The sequence below is a fragment of the Caretta caretta genome, chromosome 4 (assembly GCF_965140235.1).
Source record: "Caretta caretta isolate rCarCar2 chromosome 4, rCarCar1.hap1, whole genome shotgun sequence".
Lineage (NCBI taxonomy): Eukaryota > Metazoa > Chordata > Testudines > Cheloniidae > Caretta > Caretta caretta.
This window is the reverse complement of record NC_134209.1, coordinates 72,291,331-72,315,342: the sequence shown is the minus strand read 5'-3', so window position 1 is coordinate 72,315,342 and position 24,012 is coordinate 72,291,331. Positions and strand designations below refer to the sequence as shown.

The 24,012-nt window shown below is 38.9% G+C and overlaps 1 long non-coding RNA gene across 2 annotated transcripts; it reads right to left on the bottom strand.

The window, feature by feature from the left end:
• Positions 1-590: 590 nt before the first annotated feature.
• Positions 591-23,836, bottom strand: LOC125635836 (uncharacterized). Of its 2 annotated transcripts, XR_012668111.1 has the most exons (8): positions 23,765-23,836; positions 22,406-22,480; positions 21,308-21,372; positions 19,725-19,782; positions 15,061-16,300; positions 13,937-14,128; positions 11,794-11,955; positions 10,234-10,440 (listed from the first exon to the last, which is right to left on the bottom strand). It is a non-coding gene; the product is annotated as an uncharacterized LOC125635836 (long non-coding RNA). The 2 variants fall into 2 exon arrangements; XR_007356392.2 differs by lacking the exons at positions 10,234-10,440; positions 11,794-11,955 and adding an exon at positions 591-5,200 and having other exon boundaries at positions 15,061-15,933.
• Positions 23,837-24,012: the final 176 nt, after the last annotated feature.

The following is a 24,012-nucleotide window of genomic DNA, read 5'->3' as shown; positions in this document are numbered from 1 at the left end:
CCCCCACCCCCAACCCCCATCTCCTGCACACCAATGAACAGCTGATCAAGGGTGGGCAGGAGGTACTGGGGGGGGGGGAGGGAGAGGAGCTGATTGGTGGGGCTCGCCGGCAGGTGTGAGTCACTGTGGGGAGTGGGAGGAGCTGATCAGCAGTGCCTGCCAGTGGGTGCTGAGCACCCACTATTTTTCTTGCATGGTGCTGTAACCCCAGAGCACCCACAGAGTCGGTGACTATGATACTGACAACGGATTGAACTCCATAATCAGATTGTCATGTACAATATCCACTGACTTCCATTTAGTCAACACATTCATAATTTACCTTCAGGAAAAATGTATATTAAATATTTGCAAAGATGGCTTGCACGTTTTTGGAAAACATTTAAATATTTTCTCTCTCTCCGTTTTCTGCAGGTTCTCACAGCACTCTGCAGAAACACAATATAATGAATGTGGGTGTTAATCTGTCAGAAGTGAAAAGCTTTTAGATGTAATGTTTAGCAGACAGGTCTGCGCTAATGAAGGTTTCAAAGAAACACAATAAGGGACTGAACAAATTATTTATTCTTATTAAATCTGAGCACCTTTATTGGAATATATCTGTTTCAAACATTCCAATTTGTTTAAATGTTTGAACTTGCCAGAACCAACATAGAATCATGAAATAGTTTTTGTCATTCTCCAAGAAGAAAGTTTAACTGAAAGACCATTTTCTTGTTGACATTTCACCCCAGGCTCATATTATCCTCATTTTAGATAAATACTGCTGTGCACAAAGGAATCTGAACAATTTGTTCATATACGGAATGACTATGTTGACTTTAACTGGGAGCCTGTCACCACCCTGTAACAGAATTGCATGACTGTTTTTGAAAGCTAACAAAGACCATTCCTTTTCAAATACATATTCCAGGCACTCCCGTCAGAAGTACCTGAAAACCACATTTTTGGCAAGAGAAAACATTTCATTTGGCTCATCCTTCTTCTAATCTTATCAAAATTTATATTAGAACAATAAACAGATGACATGTCCATGTTTTGCCAGGTATTTTAATGATTTGCAGGGAGTCCAGGCCCCCCAAAAAGCCCAACTGTGATTAATGCGCTAGCAAGATCCTAACATTCTGGCAAAATATGTACCCTGCTAAAAGGGCATAAGGTACAGTTTTCCAACTGTGAACTGCAACCTTGCCAAAAGGAATTCAATTGTTTAAAATACTAACTCTGTGCCAAATAATGCCCTCACTTTCATATGTGTATCTCCACGACTCCATACAAGGTTGAAGAGTTGTAAATTTGGGCAAAATATGGCTTTCTGAAAACAAACCCATCTCTTTTTCTCTCATGTTATCAAGTCTAAATTAGTTACATAATAATAACACCAAATGAATGGGTTGGTGGCTGAATCCAAACCATGGGCCTGATATTGCAAGGTGTTGAGCGCCCTTAAATCCTTGTAACCTCATTAATTGAAATATAATCGACTGCAAAGAGAGAAGGGCACTGAGTCCCTCTCAGGACTTGGTTCTTAATCCCTGGATAGGTGTTTTTTATTCCTTTAGAGGGGCCAGTTTCTCTGCATCATTTGCCCCTAAGAATCCCCTTCCCCTCTTTGAGAAAGTGTTGAGTAGTGGTTGGCAGACCCTGATAACGTTCTCAGAACAAAAATCCCGCAGCAATTAGAAGTTCTAAAAGATTTTATTTAAATTTGCTAAGTGTGCAGTAGGCAGCTCTGAGCAGAAGGCCAACTTTGAGGGCATACATGGGACTTAAATGATACACAAGGTTTACATGAGCCCCCTGAATAAGGATCAAACTTACCCGCAGTGGATAAACTGGATAGGTAGTACAATATCACAGTGATGAGTGCGGCATCAGAACCCAAATAGAATAGAACCTTGGATTTGTAGCTGGCAGCTTTCTAAATTCTAGGCCTAGCTCTGTCACTGGCTCATTATATGGCCTTTGGCAAATCACTTGTAAGTCTCAGGTTATGTCTTCACTGCATAGTTAACTTGAGTTATCCTAGCTCAAGTGAGAGCAGCCATACTGTGAATTAACTATTGAAACTAAAGGAACTAAAGAGCAGCTCTGTGGGTACTCTAAATTATGTTGGGGTTTGAATTGATCTCATCAGCATGGAATTCTCTATTTAAAGTTGTGCACATCTCTAAGAAAGAAATAATTGCTCCTCATGCACTTTCCACAAAGCTAAGAACAGCTTTTAAAAACTGAAATCAAAATTGAAAAGGAACAAGAGTGTTTCACCTCACTCACCCATGGGTAAGCAAAAATGTGTAGTGTCAACCACTATACATATTCTGACCTTCATATCCACCCATCCTATTAGATGCATAATTTCCACTTGGCACAATAAAAACAGTTATTTTTGTAAATGTGTTCTTGTCTAAAGGAGATCAGAAATGAAATTGGTTTTTATTGTAGTTAAGTCTTTTTCATGCATGCCTCCTCACCACTGTGAGTGTGACCTTTCAGTATAAGGTTTTCTTTTTCTAACCTTGAGTCAATCTCACCTAACTATAATAAACCTTAATATTTCCCTTTTAAAAATCACTACTTTAAGAACTTTAGAATTCAGCTACAATCATTCCGGCTATACATAGTCCTTTGCTCAAAAACATAATTTAGATTAGAACATTTTGGAAAAAGAAGACACACACATACTTTTTCACTGTTTACATTCAGTCTGCCCAAGAAGTTCTGCAATGAGTTTGACAGCTGTCTTCATCTTTTACATGGAGCCGCTGCTTGCAGTGAATACAGTTCCTAGCACGCTATCCTCAATCTTGCTTCAAATATTTAAGCTTAATGGGTCAGAACAAGATGGAATTTTGTATGCTGGGATAGGTGAGAGCTGCATATTAATGAGGACTGATACAATCTAATTTATTCAAATAGCTTTTAGGATCCAAGTGTGTTGCTGATCTGGGCCCTGGTTCAGCAAGTTATTTAAGCATGTGCGTAACTAAATACATGAGTCTAAATACATTGTCTGGCTCCGAATCAGTTTGAGCACTCTTGATTTAGGCTTTCTCAAATTTTTCAGACCCCCAAAAAGTGAATAACTTCTGAAGATTGTGTGATTTTATCTAAATACTTTGATTTCAGATTTGTAATTTATGGAGATACATGCCTATTATAGAGTGATGGTCATTAAAAGCATTACACTTTTGCCTTTTAGTCTGATGACTTCACCACAGTATTCATGACATTCTCTAACCTTATGTACTGTGATTACTTTTAGAATACAATTGCAAAGACTTCAGTGGGGAAATCACTGTATGGTCTACTGACTGCTTTTAGTATTTTGAGAACTAGAATAAGTTTGACTACTCTGCATTGTGTAGTTGCTTTTTCAGTAATGTTTCAGAAAAATGTGTAACAATGAAAGTCAATATCACAAATATGATGACACATTGGGCTAAATAGTCAAAACATCACGTTTTCAACACATGCTTTCAATTTGTGTGTCTTCCAAAGTAGCACACAGGAATACAGATATTTAAAACAAGGTATGTTGGATAATTATGTGAACAATGCTCACCCTCCCCCCAAAGCATGGCATTTCCAATCATATCTTTCATGTCATTTTTAAGGGTGAAAAATGGATTGCTCTATCCTGACATTTTTGCCATTTTGAGATTGAGGCAGTTATCTTCTGAATATGGTTCATTCTATAGCTCCCAGAAGATTATTTTCATGTCTTTTGAATAACATTCTTGGCACAGTCTTGCAGCTCTATGTCAAAGGAAACAATATAAAGATTTATTCTCTTGGGATTATTATTTGAGTTGATGGTGTGTGTGTTCAATGCTTAAGAAAGTTATAAATGATGTGATTTCTGCCATTACAAACACTCTTTGGCTTCTGTGTGTTCAGCTTGTCAAATTTTCCCAAGAGATCAAATGTGTTCTGTTTGTCATACTTTTTTTGAAAACTTACAATGACCATGGATGAATAGTTATTCTGGCCTCGTTCCTCTCTTTGGACTTAACTAGAATCCTTGTTTCTTTGCTGAGTTTAATTGTCATTTGTGAAGGCTCAGTATTCGTTCACTTCAGAAGAAATTCATTTTTTAAAAAATTTCTTCTCTATAACTAACCTTCTCTGTCCCTTCAGCTAGCCTGCCAGCAGGCCTCCCTTCCTGCAAGATCTCCAACTCTCCTTACATTACTGGGCCCAGATGAGTTTCTGCTGTGGATTCATTCTGATTCATTTCTCATGAACTCTGGTGCTTCATATGCCTCTGACTGAAATGTGTGCCACAGCGCATAAGAACTATATGTACATTGTTCAAGGCCCAGAAAAAATTTTATTTGTGTCATAGTAGCACAAAAGAGCTATTGAGAACATTTCATTGTGCTAGGCACTGTACAAAAATAGACAGAGCTGTTGGAAGCCCAGAGGCAGGAAATGATTAAATAGGACAGTTGTACTGCTACTGATCAAAGAAACTGAATCAAACATTTTGGTGAGTTCAGAAAGTTCACTTAACATTTTCTGCTCTTACTTGCATACCACAGAATCATAGAATATCAGGGTTGGAAGGGACCTCAGGAGGTCATCTAGTCCAACCCCCTGCTCAAAGCAGGACCAATCCCCAACTAAATCATCCCAGCCAGGGCTTTGTCATGCCTTTAAAGACCTTAAAGCCACTTCTTTAACTTACTGGCAAGAATACTGTGGGAGACCATGTCAAAAGCTTTGCTAAAGTCAAGGAACAACACGTCCACTGCTTTCCCCTCATCCACAGAGCCAGTTATCTCATCATAGAAGGCAATTAGATTAGTCAGGCATGACTTGCCCTTGGTGAAGCCATGCTGACTGTTCCTGATCACTTTCCTCTCCTCTAAGTGCTTCAGAATTGATTCCTTGAGGACCTGCTCCATGATTTTTCCAGGGACTGAGGTGAGGCTGACTGGCCTGTAGTTCCCAGGATCCTCCTTCTTCCCTTTTTTAAAAAGATGGGCACTACATTAGCCTTTTTCCAGTCGTCCGGGACCTCCCCCGATCGCCATGAGTTTTCAAAGATAATGGCCAATGGCTCTGCAATCACATTCGCCAACTCCTTTAGCATTCTTGGATTCAACGCATCCGGCCCCATGGACTTGTGCTCGTCCAGCTTTTCTAAATAGTCCCGAACCACTTCTTTCTTCACAGAGGGCTGGTCACTTCTGTCCTGTGGAAGAAAGACAAACATGGCACATCCAGTGCAGGTCACAGCAGCTGAACGCTCCCCATCCATATTACCTTCCTTCTACGAGCTTCCTCAGGAGTTGTAGTAACTACTCAGAGAAGCCGGCAAGATGTAAGCCTCAGTGGGCTGTCCCCAGGCAAACTCCCTCTGTTAGCCTCTCTGCTGTTCGCTGCTCAGCTGGTTCACAGCTGAGTGGCTTTTTATAACAGTCAGGCCCACTCAAGGCTCATCTGGAACAAAGCACTCCCAATTCACACTTTTCAAACAAACAACCAATCAAGCACATGGTCAAACTGTCAAACTGTCCCCACAACAGACATTCAGCTGTAGCTCACGAAAGCTTATGCTCAAATAAATTTGTTAGTCTCTAAGGTGCCACAAGCCCTCCTTTTCTTTTTGTGAATATAGACTAACATGGCTGCTAAGCTGTCTGAAACCTGTCACCAACACAGCCTCCCTAATTCAGCCCTTAGCATACCTCCTCTCAGACAGATCCCAGGCAAACTCCCTCTGTTAGCCTCTCTGCTGTTCACTGCTTCTGCACCTCTTGCTCTCAGCAAAGATCAGAAGCAAGGGTACCCACCACCGCCACAAATACACACTCATTTTGCAGGTCCTCTTTAGTTAAAAAAGGCATCTTGATGTTAAAATTTGAACTTCATATTCAGTTAAGTACCAATGGCACAGTTAAAAAGAAAAGTCACAGCTTAGCAAAAATTTGTGCAGAATGAAGAGAAAAATGGGAACCCTGCAGTTCAATATTAACCTCCATAAGCAGCATGAGACATATAAGGCTAAGGTATGGGAAACCTGTGGTGCTCCACAGCTCTGCAGGGTGGGGACAACCAGGGACTTGATGAAGTTACTGTTTCTAAGGTGATGTTTATCAGTTAATTTGTACAGGTAACTTAGAGGTGACAAGCTCCATATCCCAAAAATCAGGCCTCAGCCATCCAATCTTCCTTACCTGTGATATATTTGAAGATCTAACTCCTTATATCCATCTACATGACTGACAGACGCAGCACACATATGAGCTTAACCAGCTGACGCTACTAGGCGATACATATGTTTGCTTTTAAAATGATCATTTATCTAAGAAGCTGATATTCAGATTTCACAAACATATAAGATGCATTCCAAAACTATACCTAATGATCTTTTTACTCCAGAGAGGAGAAATTTTAGTCTCTCTGGTAAATAATACTTTAATAGGTTGCCCAAATTACTGTATGTATTTAGCAGAGAAGTTGGAATGACTCCAAACCCACAATTCTTGTCTTTGGTATATATAATATACTATACATTTTCCAGCTGTCCATGATGGTTTTGGGGGAAAGAAATCACACACACACAAAAAATCACCGAGGGTCTGAATTAAACAACTAACATCAAGAGCTAACATTTAGAATGCTGTATGTTCCAGACTGCTTGCCAAATGAATGGTAAACTGGGACATATATATGTACATGCACAGACATTGAGTATGTATAGCCTCCTAAGTGCTAAGGTTGATACTATGAACTAACGATCTGACACTCACACCTGTTGTCCTTTAACACTGCTATGCATGCAAGATGTAAAATTATGTAGTATTGCAAAACTCCAAGCACTGAGGACATTGTGTCTCAAATAAGAAATCAGGCTGAAGCAAAAATTGTATTCTTATTAGCATCTTAGACACAATTCCACCATTGATCCCCACAAGCTTTGGGCAGAGGATTTACAATAGCCTTAAGAAGTCCATTGTCAACAATTGCCTTGTCTTAATTATACAACCCAAAATCCCTCACCATACTCCTGGTGATGAGGTACTCTGTGGGTTATTATAGCCTGCAATACCAAGGCAGGAGGTAAAGATTAATAGTTAGCCTGGATCATAGAATCATAGAATATCAGGGTTGAAAGGGACCTCAGGAGGTCATCTAGTCCAACCCCCTGCTCAAAGCAGGACCAATCCCCAATTAAATCATCCCAGCCAGGGCTTTGTCAAGCCTGACCTTAAAAACTTCTAAGGAAGGAGATTCTACCACCTCCCTAGGTAACGCATTCCAGTGTTTCACCACCCTCCTAGTGAAAAAGGTTTTCCTAATATCCAACCTAAACCTCCCCACTGCAACTTGGATTATCTATGATAACTCTGACTTGTCTCACTATATCTCTTAGTCTGACCATCATTATCCATTTGTATTTAACTGCTAAGACTAGCTGGAAATATGCACATTTTGTATCATGTATTACAATGAACTTGTTTTCAGAAACCAATATGTTCAGCTGACATCATCTTGGAGGAAGGCAAGGATCTGAAAGCCTGAAGAAACTAGCTCCAGCATCACAAAAACCCAAATTCAGAAGTCCTTACTGAGTTTTTCTTCAATCCTTACTCAGGTAAACTTCTAGTGAAGACAATCAGACCTCACCAGAATGTGGAATGAGGACCTGTCCTTGACTGCATTGTTGGGAGTTATGCCACTTTTGTGACACTGTTGTCATAGAATCATAGAACATCAGGGTTGGAAGGGACCTCAGGAGGTCATCTAGTCCAAGCCCCAGTTCAAAGCAGGGCCAATCCCCAACTAAATCATCCCAGCCAGGGCTTTGTCAAGCCTGACCTAAAAAACCTCTAAGGAAGGAGATCCCACCACCTCCCTAGGTAATGCATTCCAGTGCTTCATCACCCTCCTAGTGAAAAAGTTTTTCCTAATATCCAACCTAAACCTCTCCCACTGCAACTTGAGACCATTACTCCTTATTCTGTCATCTGCTACCACTGAGAACAATCTAGATCCATCATCTTTGGAACCCCCTTTCAGGTAGTTGAAAGCAGCTATCAAATCCCCCCTCATTCTTCTCTTCCGCAGACTAAACAATCCCACTTCCCTCAGCCTCTCCTCATAAGTCATGTGTTCCAGACCCTAATCATTTTTGTTGCCCTCTGCTGGACGCTTTCCAATTTTTCCACATCCTTCTTGTAGTGTGGGGCCCAAAACTGGACACAGTACTCCAGATGAGGCCTCACCAAATGCCGAATAGAGGGGAACGATCACGTCCCTCCATCTGCTGGTAATACCCCTATTTATACAGCCCAAAATGCTGCTAGCCTTCTTGGCAACAAGGGCACACTGTTGACTCATATCCAGCTTCTCGTCCACTGTAACCCCTAGGTCCTTTGCTGCAGAACTGCTGCCGAGCCATTCGGTCCCTAGTCTGTAGCAGTGCATGGGATTCTTCCATCCTAAGTGCAGGACTCTGCACTTGTCTTTGTTGAAACTCATCAGATTTCTTTTGGCCCAATCCTCGAATTTGTCTAGTTCCCTCTGTATCCTATGCCAACCCTCCAGCGTATCTACCACTCCTCCCAGTTTAGTGTCATCTGCAAACTTGCTGAGGTGCAGTCCACGCGATCCTCCAGATCATTAATGAAGATATTGAACCAAACCAGCCCCAGGACTGATCCTTGGGGCACTCTGCTTGATACCGACTGCCAACTAGACACGGAGCCATTGATCACTACCCGTTGAGCCCGACGATCTAGCCAGCTTTCTATCCACCTTATCGTCCAAGTCCTTGTCCCAGTCCTGGACCCTCTGTTGGGAATTCCATGAATCCAATTACCTTGTGTTTGGATCAGGCAGAATAGGAGGCTGACTATGAAAGGCTGCATGAATACCCCTGGTTAAAACTTTTAAATCAGTGGAAGTTAATTGCAGAAACTTTTGCCCAGAGATCCCCACTGCTGAAGAATCTTTCCTGAAGAAGATTCAGAAATAGGAGTGCTATGGAGCCTGTGGGTTGAAAAGCAGGGTGAGAAAAAGCACAAAGAAACAAGGCCTCTTTACATGTAAGCCCATGATACCACTACATTCTCTAAGATCCATGTGAGTCTTGGGATTCTATGGGATTTAAGGTAAAACCTAGTACATTTAGTAGGGGGAACCCCCTCTTTCCCCTTTGAGGTTATAATTTATGGAGAATTCCAAAATAGAAACTTCGCCAAGTTTCCCTACCATTCTGAAGCAGCTGTCCATGAATTTTTCTACAGGAAAGTGGGGGAAGGGCTATCCCTGCCAAATGACTTCAAAATATTGATTAAAGTATTTTGTAACTGGGAAGCAAATAAGTGAATAGAAGGTGGAGAGGATTAGTATATAATTAATAACCACAAGGTGTATTTGAGCTTGTCTTTGTAACAACAAATCAGAGGGTGAAATTTAATACAGTAGGAAATATAAATTATACTTGTACCTCTTTATAGATCACTCTCTGTAGATATTTGTTGGCATTAATTTGTGATAAATATATTAGGCTCTTAATCTTCCTGAAACATTAGAGACTGAATTCTGTATGCCAATGTAATAATGAATTAGCCAAAAGAAAGTTGTATGTTACCATAACGGTGTCTTTATTTTACAGTTTGATGCTATGGGGCAGATTCTTAGTTCGTACATTGGAGCTTCAGTGGAACTATGTCAATTTATACCAGCTGAGGATTTTCCACATAGATCTCATCTTGCCAGGTGTTGCATGCCTTTTATTCCCACTGAAGTAAACAGGAACAGAGGGCCCTCAAATACTCAGAACCATGCAGGATTGGAACTTAGATTAGTACAACAATACAAAGGATTCTCTTCTCCAGCTGAGGCCAACCTTTGGTTCATATGACTTGTAACATTTACATGTAAACCCTAATGCAAAGTCCATTAAAGTCAATAGTGTCTTTCCATTGAGTTCACTGGGCTTTGGAGCAGAGGCTTACCATGGAGAAGAAGCTCACAGTTCAAGTCTGAAATGGTTGACTAACGTCCTGTATCATTCTTTTGGGTTAAAATTCCTAGATATTTTTACTGCACTGTCAAGAGTCTGGACTTAATGTTTCAGTCAGAAATCTGATGGATCTTTTACAGATTATTTAAGTATAAGGGATCTGATTTTGTTTCATTATGTCCTATTATAAAACAATGACCAGTAAACACTGTAAATGCACTAATGATTTGAAATTTTATTACTCACTTTTTTATTTACCCATTTCAAATCATTACAGGGAATACACTCAGTAAATGGGTGAAATGCAAAGATCATTTGCACAAGAGATAGGTGACATTGGCTGAAGCTTGACAAGATCTGCAGCACTCTGATCAGTATGCTGATGTACAACATTTGGAAGTCAATGTGATATTTGGGAGATTCTTCCAACCTTTCAGACCAGGATTTGAGTCAGTACCCTGCATTTAAAAAGGGTGGGAAAATATTTGAAGAAAAGTTGTCACCAATGGAAATGAGGAAAACAAAATACAAAGAATTTCTCTTATTCCTAGGATTGTTCCCAGGCAACCACTAGTATTCATTTCTGCTGGCAGCCACTAAGCACTATGAAAAGTTTCAGTCTGCATAAAACATTAAAATTCTAATGAGCTTTGCAGCGTTTACAAAATTCCAGAAAATTAAGCACAGTGGGGATGAGTTGTCATTAACTGCATGAACAGGATACTACACAGTAGCAAGAATGTCAAATGCTTTCAAGTTACCATATTGTTATGGCAAAGTAGCATGTGGTATTTTCCCATTACTCCATAAATGACACATTATATGTCAGAGCTACTCTAATAACTTATTCTCAAAAGGTTAATACGCTAAACAGATGTCAGGACTGAATGAAATCTTTACTACATAAACAAGTCAGATAGGGAATCAAGTTTTTAGAATGCTCTCCTTTTGATTATAGTGTAATGCGAAATAAAATAAAACGGAAGTAGAGCTGGCTATAGCTGCAAAATTCAGATCCAGATTTGAAATTAATTTTTTTTAAAACCATCCCTATTAAGTTTGAGAGTGTTTGTATTTATTTTCACACGGAAAAGCATTAAAATAAGGATTATTCACAAAGAGTTCTGAGTGAGAATTTGCTATTTCATCTGTGTTGTTTAACAGTGTCAAGCCATATAAGCCACAGGGTATTGATTCTGTTCCCTGACTAGATGAACGCATAAGCTATCCATCACAAAATACTAGAGCCTGCCTATACAGAATTTGATATCAGTGAATACCCCAAGTGTCTTTGAAATGTTTTTTTATGCAAACATGTGCGCTTGTAGAAGTCAATTACATTAGAAAAATGATACCAAATTGGAATGATCATGACAAGAGAAATAATTTTTAAAAATCATGCAAATATCTACAGGATTTTTTGTTTGATTGTTTGTTTGTTAAAACGTATTTGCCAACTCTAATTACAACATTAGAGATGGGCCCCAACCAGCAGAGTTTGCATCTGGGACCAAACTTTGGGGATTTCTTAGATCCCAAGCATTGGTTCGGGTCTAAAGTACAGCTACATATATAGTCACATATAAAAATGTGCAATGTACTTTTCAGATACCTAAAAGTAAGCATAGTCTATATTTAAAATGTACTGGACAGTCCTGGAGACTTTAAAACACCACCTGTTGAATAGGGATGAATTCCACTGAACAACACTAGGTTCTGTTTAATATTGCTGCTATTTTAAGATCAGATTGGTCAGATTTCTTGTTTAAAAAGAGCCCACAACTACAGCTTTTACACTGAATAATACTTACTCATATAAAGTAGTCCCATTGAGCTCATTGAGAAGCAGATAGATCTAGTGGCTGGGGCACTTGATTGGGAATTAGCAGACTTAAGTCCTTGGCTATACTACTGGTGATAGGACCCAGGCTCAGTGTCCTAGGAAGTGCCTTCCAGTCCTACATCCTTAAGTACTACAAAACAAAAGTGTTGAAGAATTGGATCTTTTTAAAAAGAAATTTGCAGAATCTGGCCCCCCAAAAATGAAATGAACAAACAGACAGAACTTGCAATGCCATACTATTAAGGCATAGAAAAACGCCTGCGTACATGACATGCTTATAGTTCAGTGATTTACGTTAAAGTTCTTTTGTGCTGACTGAATTAACGGCATGTGGGTATGACAGACTCCTTTCCTGACAGCTGGATAAGAGAAGTGATTTTTGCTGCCTCAATTAAGATGTCCATTGTTGTGGATAATGTGAACAATTAAATGAAGTTTACATCTAAGCAATAATTTCATCCAAAAGTTACAGCATTGTTACAAAAACACAAGAGAACCAATGTCTAACCACTCAAGTGCAACCCATCCCTCTGGGATGCAAAAGCAACTATTTGTCACAGACACAAATTCACAGCAGCTTCCATTTACTTTGCTATTGGGAATTTTAATGAGTTGAAACTAACACCCCAACTAGGTAACGACTATGAAAATTAGGATGATTCCACAAACAATTACCGGTACCTTGCTGGAAAAAAGTACATTTTTGTGATTTCTGTATTCATTTTTACAAATGTATCATTATAGATAATTATTTCATATACTATAATTAATTTACATGAAAAGTATGCATAAATTTATAGCAGGTCAAGTCCTATGATCACTTCTCAGTTTTAAAGCCAATGGTGTTTGCCTGAGAAAGAACAGAGTAACATTCAAGAACGAACTTCAGGGTTTATCAATCATGCATCTTCCTGTAAACAGTATAAAACAAGTCTAAGGTATTTTTGTACACAACAAAATCATTAGAGCTTTATGTTTGTACCTATAAGTAAATCAAAACCTTTTAATTTCCTTGTATTTCACTTTGAATGTTATTCATAGTAGTTGAGTAATGTATGTGTGAAGCTTTCTCTTTATCATCAACCATCAAAAGTCATTCTCTTTATCATCAACCATAGTTCAGCCAAGCTAATATATTAATCTCTTAATCTTTCCTTCATGCTCTATCCCTGCAGTGTTAGTCAATGTGGTTGCTTTTCCCTGATTTCATGCAATTTATCCACCTCCTTGTGGTAGAGAGATACAGAGTTATAGGTGCATTTCTAGTTAGTTTCACCAATTCCATATAGCAGGGGAATTTTATTCCAATGGTACATGTGTATAGAGCCCAAAATTGCATTTCCTCCCTCCCCATCATATCACATGGCAAACTCATATATAATTTGCTGTCCTCTATATCTCTTAAGTCTTTTTCATTATTACTGATTTTCACTTTATTTAAGTGTTTGAATAGTTAGTTTCAAATTTCTCCCTCTACTGAATATCAGGATTTCTGGTCATTCTTCCCTAAACAGTTACTCACAAAGTGATTCCTATTGAAGCCAGGGGAACTCCACACGTGGATAACAATTTGCAGAGTCTTACTAATTTATATATCTTTTTAATGCTCTGCCCACACTTCTAACTAATCCACTTCCTGTTTTATTATTTGACTGTGATTTCACTTCCTAATTTAGTTAGCATTTCAGAATTAAGGTCCTGTTTCAACAAGATATAAGCCAATGCCTAACTTTAAGCATGGTAGTAGTCTCTCTCACTTTACTGAACTGGGATTTTTATTTATTTTTACCCTCAGATCATTAATAAAGAGGTGAAATAAGATTGCTGTTTGGCCCAATGCCACCCCACAAGACACCTCTCCCAAGCTCAATAAATCATAAGTCATTATCATCTTTTATCTGTGATCAGGTTTCAGTCTATGTGACAGTGCTTATATCTAAAGGAACCTGAATAAATTTTCCAAGTAATAATTTCTCAGGCATTTCTAAGATGTCCATATCTACTGCAAAACATATTCTCTTCCTCCAATAATTTTATAATTAGCTTTAAGAGAGTGATCACATTTGTCTGGCATGATTTGATTTTTCAGACCTATGCTCTTTATTACTTACTGTTTATTTTCTCTAGGTGCTTATGTAACCGGGATAGCAGAGTAAATTAGGCATACTCCTTTTCCTTCCATTCCTGAAGTACAGGCCAGAGTTCTATCTCTCCAGGATTTTTCAGAAAGCATCTCACAGAGTCAAGCTCAGGGTCATTGTATTAGGCCCTGGAGTTAAGGTTCATAAGTAGCTCTCACACACCTTCAAAGAAAGAATGCCACATCATTGCTTAGTAAACTACAATTTGAGATTTAATGCAAGCAAACAAATGAACCAAGATTTTGAAACAGTCCATAAATCACTTTTACATTTTTGTTAAAAAAACAATATGTATTAGGAAACAAACAATTAGTGTATCTTTCTAGTACAGACTTCCCTTTCAGTGACATACTTCTTGGTGATACTTCTTGGTCTGCAGAAGAGAAGAATAAGGGGGGATTTGATAGCTGCTTTCAACTACCTGAGAGGTGGTTCCAGAGAGGATGGTTCTAGACTATTCTCAGTGGTAGAAGAGGACAGGACAAGGAGTAATGGTCTCAAGTTGCAGTGGGGGAGGTTTAGGTTGGATATTAGGAAAAACTTTTTCACTAGGAGGGTGGTGAAGCACTGGAATGCGTTACCTAGGGAGGTGGTAGAATCTCCTTCCTTAGAAGTTTTTAAGGTCAGGCTTAACAAAGCCCTGGCTGGGATGATTTAATTGGGGATTGGTCCTGCTTTGAGCAGGGGGTTGGACTAGATGACCTCCTGAGGTCCCTTCCAACCCTGATATTCTATGATTCTATGATTGCACTCACCCATGGTTGCTACTTGGACTAAGACTCCTTTTGGTGGTTCACCTGTGTTTCCCCGTCCCCCCCACCATGGACCTGCTTCTACTACTTCATCCTGGGATTCCCCTACATCTCCACACACACCTAGGGTACCTTAACTCCAGGGAAGGTAGATGGAGTGTTTATGGCATGTGCCCGGGATGGTGAGGTAAATGGGTATTTGAGGCAGGAAGGTGCTGAGCAACTCAGGGAATGCTGAAGTTGTTTGTGTGGGCGCATAGGGACTGCTGAGGTCACTGGGAGATGGGCTGCATTGTGGGAGTGATAGAGCTGGGAGGCACTCAGAGCAGACTCTCTTCCCACCTTCTATACTGTACCACTGCCCTGGTCTGCCTCCTGGTTGATTCTCCATGGTGGCTCAGATTCATCAGGGACCAATGAGAGAGAGAGATGCCGCCTGAAGAGTAGGTGCCACATCACTGCAGTATCTGCTCCCAGCCCACCCATTTTCTGGGACTGCCTGCAGAGTGGAGTGGCTTTCCAGCCAGCCCCAGTAAGAGGGAACAAAGTGGCAATGTTACCTTTTCATTTAGCAAAGGAAAGGGAGTTCCACTTCCCCTTCCTTTTTTCATGCACAGTGCACACTCGTAAGTACCAGGGACAATGAGGATGGATAGGAACATTTGATTTGGCCATATTGTTTAAGAAAGTCAAACTATTCCCAAGGAGTAGAAGAAAAAGCAGATAGACTTCCATACTTTGTTGACCAATGTTACAATGACTAAATGTCATCTGTTGTTCATCCTCTTTTTTCAATCCACAAAAAATTGTAATGAACAACTTGAAATCTCCCAGAGCACCACTTGCGTGAAGATAAAGATGCATTGTATCAGATCCATTTCTAAACCAAATCTAATCCAAAATAAAATTATGAAGAGATTGTATTAGATGTCAGTATATTGTAACCTGTTGGAGATACAGCCATTTACATGCCTTCTTTGATCCAATCACATGATTGTCCATATGGGGACAAGCATCTGCTCCTACATCTCAGAAGTATTATCCCTTCTGAGAAATTCTGCCTCCTCACCCTTGATGAGGATATCTCCATGATATATACACAGCTCTTACCTGTACCAAATTTTGTACTGGAACACTGGAAGTAGCTGGATTGTCCTCCAATGTCAGAATGAAAGTCCAATAGCAGTTGCTCCCTTGGGGCCTGATTCCAAGCCCCTTGAAACCAACAGATGTCTTTCTGTTAAATTCAATTGACTTTATATCCAGTAGTTAATGGGGAAAATAAATAATAACAACAACAAACACCCTCTCAGAGGAAACAGTATCTTGCTTTTCCAGTGTGGTGGGAAGCTTCAAGCCATTTTAACACCATAAAGAAATGGTCATATTTTATTGTAGGGCCCTCATTGAACAGGATAGTAGGGTTGTGACTTGGAAACTCTCTTCCTTTTCCCCTTTCTGAGCCTTGATTCATGTCTCTCTGATTCTTCTTCCTTCTCACTTTTAGTTTCAGTTGGATTGGGAACGCTCTTCTGTGGAGGTTGATTGATTACCTATATCTGGATGCCTCCTAGTAATTAGACTGGCAAAAATGAGATATTTAGTGGACTTTATGGAAAATTTTGCTCTGCTCTGGAGGTAGTATGTCTTGTTTCACTGGTTTGTTTTGGGGGTGGGGGGGTGTTTGTAAATCTCATTCTGTATCCCACGAAATAAGGCTCACATCATCCCAGCTTCATTTTCTGCATCCTAAAATCTCAAGAACTGTGCTTGTAATTGGTTTACAAGTGGTCAGAAATCTTGTGAGGCATGTAATGTTTGTATTATAATGATAAATGTATAAGTCTTATTCCTTTTTGTATTAACACTGATCTCCCATAATGCTCAATAGCTAAGCACAATTATTGTAGCCTACACATTAATGCCTAGGTTTTTGTTTATTTGTTTTTAAGGGACCTCAATTTGACCTGCAATTTTGCATCTACTATTAAAGGTGAAAATACTAGTAGTTTGACATCTAACTACTTAATTTGAGAGTGCAATCAATAATTAAATACCTAATGCTAGTATTTGTACCCACAGCTAATTGTACCACAAACACTGAAGGGCTTTTTTTGGTGGGGAAAGGAGGGGCAGTGTTTTTTTTTTTTAAAAAGCAGTCTGCTTTGAGGACATCCCCATTCTCCACTATGGACAAACAAGTCAGTTCCCCATTATTATTATTTTTGTCACATGCTCTATATATTGTACATCCTTTGTTTGCTTGAGCTGGTAATTCCCCTAAATAAATGACAGAGAGTGGTTGGCACCTTCATTAAAAACTCTGAATTAAAAATCTGGCAAGACTTTGAGTAACTCCTTATCCCTATGTATTATTACAAATAAAACTATTAATTGTTTTTGATGAATATGCCAAATAATTCCTATGGAAGTGACCAACGAACACGTAATTGGGCATAAGGTTTTTCTACATTCTTCCCAAGCTATTTTATCTAAACTGTAACGTTAACATTTCTTTTTGTGAAATGTGCTGGATGACATATCACACTGGAACATTACTTGGATTGAGTCAGTGAAACAATATATATCACCAGTTCATATATCATGCATATATAGTGTCCTGGCACTGCTTGACATAACATGTCACATCTCTGATACTTTAAACAAATTTCTTGGCTGTCAGTTAAAAAGGACAGATGGGCACACAACACAAACATACAGGAACAAAGAAAGCCCTGCAAAGAGATTCTGATCACCTTTTTCAATATCTGATTTCCTTTCCCCAGCCCCACCACTTGAACAGTAAAGGACTGGTTTAGGAAAATATTCATCCAGGCCAAGGGATGCAACTTTCCTGGCTACCTTAACTAATGGGGGAAAAAGCTATTCTAAGATATATACAATAAATAACTAACAGTGCTTAATGGAGAATAACTCAAAACCCTGACATTTTTGGGCAAGATGCAGAAGAATTAGGAGTATAAAATGTATAAAATATGGAAATGAGTTTTATGAGAATTCACCTCTAAATGTAAAGCTCACTGCTTGCAAAAACTGACTTAGAATCACTACAATTTTGAGATTTGGGGGGGGGGGGGGTGTCTTCATTTTTGCCCAGCTATGAAACAGCTCATTCTTCCTGCTGTTGGGCTTCTCACCTTTTAATACCCCCCCTTGTGGTCAGAGTTAGTGACAGCAGCCTTGCCTCAGCTCCCCTTTGTATCAGTTTAGAAATAGAGCCTGCAGTGTTCAGCCACTGTTACAACTTCAACCCTCTGGCAGGGTCAGTTGAGTCCGTCCCCTCTTGGAGTAGTAGGAGTCTTAGTCCCCAGGGGCCTAAGTGATCTGTGATGGACCTTCAGTCACTAGCCCCTGATATCTCCCTCTCTCTTCTTTGTGTGAAAGGAACAAGGAAGGTTGAATGAGGGACAAAAATAAAGTCCAAAAAGTTGTGTGGGGACTGCCACAAGTCTGAAGTCTCAGCAGTTTCTGCCACCCTTCCTTGTGGAGGATTGTAGGGGGATCCAATCCCACCCTCTCCTCTAAATCCCTGCCCAGGGATCCTCGGATACTGGGCGAGGGTCTGCTGTTTGTCTCACAGTTCCCACTGAATTTCCCATTCCAAAAATAGAAGTAAAACTTCTGTGTGGTAACTTTGGCAAATGCTGACTTTTAATGGTGAGCACTCTATCGTATCTTCAGATACTGACCAGAGGTACCGATTTTGTGATTTCCCCAAAGGTTCTGGACCCCCACTCCGCCCCAGACCCTGCCCCAACTCCACCCCTTTCCTTGTGGAGGATTGTAGAGGGATCCAAGCCCACCCTCTCCTCTAAATCCCTGCCCAGGGATGCTCGGTTAGGCAGTCAAGGACTGTTTGCTTCGGTCACCTGCTACTTCCCCAGACTGTTTCCCACTTATGGCCTTTGCAGGCATCTTCTTCTCATGATCCTTCTCCTAGAGCGTTGGTCTGTTTGGGTGGCTTTCCTCCATCTGATGGTGGGGAGTTTTTCCACAGTGACTCTCAGCCCCTCCAGCAGCTGCCCTGCTCTGTCTGGGTTGTAGCTTTTTATCCCAGTAGTCGTTAACCTGCCATTTAGCTCCAATTTGGAGAGTGATTGCTTTCTTCACTAACTCTTTTCTGCCATGTGGGGTCTATACACCCCATCATGTCCCAGTGTCTACCTTCCAATGTAAAACCCAATGTGACAAAAATCCAGAGTCAAGGAAACAAAAAAATTAGTCATCCAGGAAACTCAATCATGGGAATCATTCCTCTAACGCAAATAACTCTATTACACTGGCATGGTTCTTTATTTCTGATCTAAATAATTTTAAATAATAAGTAAAGGAACACCAAATGTGTAGGAATGTAGGTAACATTGGGACAAACGCAAGTGACATAGCTTGACAGGAGGTATTGCTAAGAGATAATGAAAACATAAGTTTATGGTTATTTTTCAGCAATAATAAGTTGTTGAACAAGATGTCCCCTTTTTGCCTCACTGCTGATGATAGTTTATGGCTGCTAATAGCCTCTATACAGAGAAGTGACCATATCTAATATTTTGAGTTTAAGCTTTGTTGGGCAAGGACTGTGTCTTTGCTCTCTTCTGAGTGGAGGCTAGCTTATATTTGGGCACTATTCAATAATAATTAAAATATTACTATTGATACTGATATTAATTTGATATCCTACATCAGGTGGTCTCTAAGAATACCTCCTTCAGGAGGTGCCAATTCCATACATGAGGACATTCAAGTTGACAGCACCAATAATTTGAATGGAAGTAGGAGAGGAAAAACATTAGCACTGAATAGGACTTGAATTTTGCTTCCAGAAATTCTTATACAAGAACAAATATAAATGAACAACAAAGTCTAGTGAAACTACAATACAAGAACATATCTTAGTAAAACTGAAGTATTTTCTGAATCTAATAAATGATGGCTTTTTATTGTCAATCACTGAGCACACTACCCAACATGCTATGTCATACACATACCTGAACAGTGATCTGTGTCTGCTTCTCCAGTAAAAAATAAGTGGTTATCCCGTATCCGCTTTTCTCTCAGTGAAGCAGGGGAAGGTAGGGAATAGGAGACAAAAACAAAATTAAATGAAAAAATGAAAGCTAGAAGTAAGGGAATGAAATAAAAGAAACCATATATAAACAGACAGAGGATGAGAGAATTAAAAACAGGATTTAAAAAGAGGGAACAAGTAACTAAATAAAACAAAAAGTGCATGGAATTTAAAAAAAGGGAAGTGCAGGTTAAACTTGGAAAGAGAATTGCAAAAGCACGAAAAGGAAAGTTAACTAAATGGACAGGATAGCGTTAGCATAAACTGCACACTGAGGAAAATACTACTCAACATGCCTACGTGTTGCACCACCAACATCTAAACAATGGAGTGTAATGAAAGATACAGTCAGAAATTTAATATAGGATAAACTTATTTTTAGTCTTTGTTTTTGTTTCATAGGAAATAGCTGCACACCGTTTTACGTGCCATCATTACTTTCTCCTATTATGGTAATTATTTGATTCATTTGGAACTAATCATAACCTTAGTCTCAGTCTGGGTTCTAAAAGTAAGTATCAATAACATCATACCTTTCTCCTGCAACCGAGGAACCTACTAGTTTCTCGTTATACGGGTGGTGGTACCTGACCTACTTTCCCACAAATTTCCAAGATTCCCCCATACACAAAAAATGTTCTTAGGAATATTTAAGTTATTAAAAAAAAAAAGCTCCACAGAAATTATTTCCAAGAAGTGTCCCAGCAACCCTTTTCCAGAGATGATTTGTACATTTGTTTATAAAGTCATTTATTCCAAGCACCAGCATCTATTGGAAAGTTTTTCATACTATTACCAACATTAAAACCACTTGGGATTTTCATTTTAGCACTAATCATGATGCTCACATTCTTCCCCAGGTCAGTATTATATGTACTGCTCTTCGCCACTGCTAGACACAGAATACAAAGAACACATTCTCCATTATAATCTGCCTAAAGTAATAAAAATCCGGATGCATTTACATTCAAATGTTACTATATTGCTTAGTATATGCAGTTTGGGGTCAGGGTCTTTTAGGAAGGGCATAGGAAAAATAAATTTCTAAGATGTTAAAAATCTATAGCTATGGAACTAAATAATTCTTTGGCTTTTTTTAAAAGAAAATAATTGGTGGGCTAGGTTTATTGCAACACAATGAATTAATATGCTAGCCTTACGTAGATAGGCTTAGACTAGGAGTTCAAAATTTGTTTTACTTCTATAGGTTACATCTACAATAAGTTTAAGGAGCAAATTCCACTACACTAGCTGGAAATCTTGAAGTCAATGGGTTTGCAATAGTGCACATGAAAAGAGAATTAGGCCCTAAATATCAACCTTAAGTTAAATCCCACCCCCATTGTAGTCAATGGGAGTTTTGTGATTAATTTCAGTGGGGGCCAGAATTTTTGATTATCCCCAAGACCTATGTTAAGGTTCTCCAAATCAGTATTGGTGCTAGTAATAAAAAAGTGTTCTGAAAATTGCCCCCTCCCACCCACACACTATTTTAAAAGTTACCTTTAAATCATCCATGTTTTCAAAGTTTTCAATATTTTTTCTCTTTCTCCTGCCTTTGTTTGCCACTGGGGGGAAAAAAAGGAAAGGGGGAAAGACAAATACAGAAAAAAGGGAGAGAAAAGGGAAGAAAGAAGAGGAAAATACTCAAACCCTCAATTTTTCCACAGTTTACATTTTCAATAAAAAAACCAAAAAATTCAAATAAATGAAAAAAATCACTCCTTTTCAAAACACGTGGAATAAAAATGAGTTAGAAATGTGTGAAGTTTTTCATAAAAAATCTTGACCTATTTTGATCAGCTGTAGTCAAAAAATAAGCCAGCTGTGTCTAGGTAGAACAAAAAGATCATACAATTTTTACAGCTGTAACCAATATGTTGTGTTAACAATTAGTGCAACCTTTTCAGACTCAGGTTTACAAACTGCTTCCTAAGAGGAAATCTCAGAAGTTTTGGAATATTAGTTTTGATAAAGAAAACAACCAGATATTTGGATTTACCACTGAGAACCTCAATCAGGCCCTGATTATGTCCCTTCACAGGCAACTGTTTTCCCTCCCAATGATAAAGTCATATATCTTGTGGGAATGGAAAAATGGAGATTCTCATATACCCTGGGGTTTTTCGTGAATATAATGTTTAGAGATCTTTGGGACAAGATCTGCAGGTGGAGGAAATTTGTAAAACTCCCTGGATTCCAGTTGAGTTACAGATTTACAATAGTTGAGGGTCTGGCCCTCTAAATCCAAGAGATACCTCTTTCTGGGTTCTAGGTAGATGAGCATAAAAAAAGTCATCTTCTCTAACACTCCAACAAAAGAGCCAGACCCTACACATGGGAAAACACAAGAACTACTCTCGCCATGAACCTCAAGGGCAAAAGTTACACCAAAAGACAAGGGGTATTTAAGCATTATCTCTGCATATGGGGATCTGGAAGGGATAATTCCTTCTGCAGCTCTGCACTGCCCCTAACACAAGGACATATATTATTTATACAATCTGGCCATAAATGCAACAGTAGCAGAGGAGTTACAAAGCCCTGGTCCCTTACATTGGAGGGGCAACTACTTTGAAGTCCCCAGAAGATGCTACTTACCAGATTGGATCACTGATCCATACAGGAAATTTTCAGTGTGGTATTCTTTTAAAAATGTACTATATAAATAAAAAACTGGAAAATGCAGAGATAGGAGAAGGTTAAGTTGTGCATAGTCATAGATTCCTTTACCGTATTCTGTTACCATGGCATCCACAGCAGTGCCCAAAATAGACAAAGCCATTTAATCTTCTTTTCAGATAATCAACATTTTATTTTGTGTGCAACAATCGGAACATGGAACATTAAACCCTTAGATAAAGTGTACTGTTTAATGCAATAAGAAATGCTAACCTATTATGCAAATTGTGGCACAGAAAATGTATTTAAGTGTATTTTTAAAAAGCATACTGTAGTATTTGAGACTTGAATCTTCTGATTGAAATAAGCTTGTAAGATTTGTTTCAAAAAGACAATGTTAAACACATTTCAATGTGCTTTGTCATCAGGGACTTTATTTATTATGTATACCCCCAAAATGGTGCTTATCTCCATATTTACTAATAGGAAAATGGAAAGTCTGCAACTCATTTAAAACTTTAGCAAAACAGAGAATAAAGTTAATATATGACTAATAAAAATACCACTAATATGACTAATAAAATACTACTAATACCAATAATAGTACGATCCTAAAACCCATGGGATCTGTTGTTTTCCGTGGGATTCCATGACAGTATAAGGCTCTGTTATAGAAGATCCAGTTGAAGGATCAGATGTATGTTAATGCCAATACCAATAATACTTTGCACTTCTAATAAAATGCTGTGAATGTTTTTACAGTTCAAGCTTGCAAGTAGCCTTGGATGATATTCTGGCCCCATTTAATTTAGTGACATAACGATCATTGACTTCAACAGGACTGGGATTTCAACCCTTTTATACTTTCCAAGTTTGTATCCATCTATTCAAAATCTTTCAGAAATAACTGTTTGTGTGAGACTTTGGCCATTTCTAAACTGGAACTGAAAAGCAGGCCTCTTCTGTTTTTGGAGCCAACTCAAAATGAAACCATAGGAATGGATTATGGACATGATTCAATTCTGAGCCCCTTCCACAAAATCTGAAGGAATTTAGCTTCAGTGTCCTTCCACACTGATCTAGCTATAACATATATAATAAACATGTACCCACTTTTTTAATTTTACTTACCAGGTATCAGAACAACCTGTTAGAAAGCACTTAAAAGTTTGGAATACATGCAATTAAAAATGTGTCATATACAGCAATTTTCATGCATTAATTACTACTTATTAACAAAAGGCCAAATCCTGAAATCCTTTCTCGGCTTTTAACAAGGTCATCAGGATTTGGTGCATTGTAATTATGGATGTTAGCTTAAATATAAAGTATTACCACCTGATCTTTCAGCAAGTGTTCTAGTTGTAATCATTGTATCACCTCTCTAATTCTAATCCAATATAATCCATTCTGCAGGTAAAGAAAGATAAAGAGTATACTGAGAACTCTTGTGGAAGGCAGCAAGTATGCAATTGCTTAGTCACCAAGCAAGCAATCTACAGTATACGTATAATGGTCAAAGATAATTATGTGTACAACCACTTTAATGCACATTAAGTCAAGCCAGTACAAGCTGAAGAAACTCC